Source organism: Heterodontus francisci, unplaced genomic scaffold (assembly GCF_036365525.1).
Source record: "Heterodontus francisci isolate sHetFra1 unplaced genomic scaffold, sHetFra1.hap1 HAP1_SCAFFOLD_51_2, whole genome shotgun sequence".
Classification (NCBI taxonomy): domain Eukaryota; kingdom Metazoa; phylum Chordata; class Chondrichthyes; order Heterodontiformes; family Heterodontidae; genus Heterodontus; species Heterodontus francisci.
The window spans coordinates 42,750-45,826 of record NW_027141369.1 but is presented as its reverse complement, the minus strand read 5'-3'; the positions used below and the strand labels follow the sequence as shown (position 1 = coordinate 45,826).

Here is a 3,077-nt window from a genome sequence, read left to right as displayed (position 1 = left end):
CGGCACAACATCGTGGGCCGACGAGCCTGTACTGTGCTGTACTGTTCTATGTTCTATGTTCCAGATGAAAGGATTGCATTAATCAATGGATTAGAATGTGGAGAGGCAGGAGAAAATGATGCCATTTTAAGTAGGGGGCCGGGGGTTAGTAGAAACAGACCAGGGCTATTTTACTCTCTATCTCATTCCTTTCTTCTATCTGGCTCATTATCACATCCTCTCTCTCTCAGAGCGGTGGGAATCACTGGAACCCACACTTGTTGCTCAGGTTGTTTGGTTCCGGGAAAATACAAGGTCCACATCAGATTGACAGGAAAGATAAATGTGATTCAGGGCCAATCATTTTCCTTTTGGTGATGTGTGCTCAGCCTTGTTATTTCAGCAAAGGCAGCAGGAAATGCAAATCCTGAAGAGTTTTGATAGAGTGAAGAAGGAGAAAGTGTTGCCAGTGACAGAAGGGTCAGTAACCAGAGGAAACACATTTAAAGTAATTGACAAAAGAATTAGCGTTGTGATGAGGAAATTGTTTTTTCAGCAGTGTGTTGTTCTGGTCTGGAATGCAACCCTGAAAGGTCAGTGGAAGCAGATTCAATGGGAACTCTAAATGGAATTGTATATATACCTGACATGGAAAATATAACAGGGCAATGGGGGAAAGGACAGGAGTGTGGGATGTGGGATTAATAGAATAGCTCTGTGAAATATCAAGCAAATGCACAGTAATAAGGTTCAGTGCTTGGACCTCAGATATTTTCACTCCATCAATGGCAGAGAAGGCTCAAGGGACCATGTGGTTACTCCTCATGTTCTTCCCAGTGTCCAGGATAAAGTGTAACATCACACTGATTTCCAGATGGCTGAAACAAATGCAACAGACATCTATTCTGGAAACATAACATTTAAAGTGAGAAACTAATCATGAGGCATGTACGGGGATTGAACCCGTGATCTTCAGTTTACAAGACTGACGCCTTACCACTTGGCCACCATGCCTTCTGTTAATGGACACCTGAGGCTCCAGAGGAGGATTTGTGATTATTTTTCAATTTGGTTGAAACAGCATCGAGAAACATGCACAGAAATCAAGAGGGATTGTGGAATGGGTAACAGATCAGCCTCATTTCCATCATCAGCATCATGAAATCTTCATTCAGACATTCCATTCCCATCCTCAGCTTTTCTCACATCTGTACAATAATATAAGAGTGGACATTGGGTTGTTACTGGGCAGATTATATAAATAGACTGTGTGCATCATCACAGGAAGTGATGTAATATAATCTGTCCGGCACCTCATGGAGAGTTGTAGATGAAACCTTCAATGCAAGATGTGCAGAGTAAACTCAGGTTATTTTAACCGTCAGATTCTTATAAATTGTGTACTAAGCCTTGACAGATATCAGAACATTATATGGGGGCTGCAGTAAACCAAAGCGAAGATGGAGAAATCTTTGCCTGTACCTTTGAAAAGGTCACTGGACTGAACCAAGCCGAGGAGTGGCCGAGATGTTTCCAGAACTTTGCAAGGTATTGTACTGCATCGGGTCTCGTGCAGAAGCCAGACATGGAGCAGGTCAGTACGCTATTGTCTGCAATGGAGGGAGTGTGCAGGCAACATCCTCATGAAGAACAGAAGGCTACGTGTGAAGAAGTTATTAAGACACTCAAGACCTATTTTAATTGAGGAAAAAAATGTCATCGTGGAGCCAAAGTTAAAACGCTGAATTTGCTGACAACGCAACCACCAGGTGACGCTGTACTAGCACATGCGCAAATGCAGCCTCTTCCACTGAAACGGCACTGTCTGTGACATTCAGGCAGCTGCCAGGATTAAAGATGGAGCGACTCAATTTATCACAGAAAACAACTTCGACCTAAAAATCCCCTCAAAGGTTGCCATCGCCGCCTCCATCCCACCCTCAACAGTCCCCCGCTCCCTCTTGCGCATTCGCCAGTTATCCAGTACCAAGTCATCTTAATTCACCTAAAGTGAATTACTTTCGGAGCAGTGACTGTCATTTCATAAGCAAATATGGCACAGTGGCACAGTGGCGTGCACTGTAGCCTCACAGCTCCAGCCACCCGGGTTCATTTCTGGGTACTGCCTGTGTGGAGTTTGCAAGTTCTCCCTGTGTCTGCATGGGTTTTCTCTGGGTGCTCCGGTTTCCTCCCACAAGCCAAAAGGCTTGCAGGTTGGTAGGTAAATTGGCCATTATAAATTGCCCCCAGTATAGGTAGGTGGTAGGGAAATGATGGGATGTGGTAGGAATATGGGATTAGTGTAGGATTAGTATAAATGGGTGGTTGATGGTCGGCACAGAATCGGTGGGCCGAAGGGCCTGTTTCATTGCTGTATCTCTAAAAAAAAAATCTACACAAAGGACACGTTTTGGTTGATAGTCGGAGAACGTCGCACTGTTTGAAGTCTCATTAGAAGGACAGCACCTCTGACAGTGCTGCACACCCTCTGTAATTCAGTGAGGTTTCATAGAGTCATAGAGTTATACAGCACAGAAACAGGCCCTTCGGCCATCATGTCCGTGCCGGCCATCAAGTACCTATCTATTCTCATTCCATTTTCCAGCACGTGGCCGTAGCCTTGTATTCTGTGGCGTTTTGAGTGGTCATCTAGATACTTCTTAAATGTTGTGAGGGTTCCTGCCTCTACCACTCCTTCAGGCAATGTGTTCCAGATTCCAACCACCCTCGAGGTGAAACATTTTTTCCTCAAATCCCCTCTAAACAGTGCCATCCCATTCTCCGGACGATCATTCCCCGTTTCCCCCCATCCCACTCTCTGACTGCTCACTCCCCGCTTCACCCACCACCACCCCCATCCTGCTCTCTGGCCGCTCACACTCCAGGCCATGGGCTCTGCCGCTTCCCTCCTCTCGGCCACTCGCTCCAACATTGCCCCATCACCCCTCGAGGCTCGCCTTGCTTTATCGGGTGGTGCGGTGAAGAATGATCGAATGTTGGAGCGAGAGGCCGAGAGGAGGGAAGCAGCATGGCTTAAAGCTAGTGTCTGGAGGGACGTGGGGGGGAAGCGGGGCGTGAGTGGACGGAGAGAGGGCAGT

At 46.6% G+C, this 3,077-nt stretch overlaps 1 non-coding gene across 1 annotated transcript; it reads right to left on the bottom strand.

Moving 5' to 3' along the window:
- Positions 1–921: 921 nt before the first annotated feature.
- On the bottom strand, positions 922–993 carry trnat-ugu (transfer RNA threonine (anticodon UGU)). Its single transcript has one exon. It is a non-coding gene; the product is annotated as a tRNA-Thr (tRNA).
- Positions 994–3,077: the final 2,084 nt, after the last annotated feature.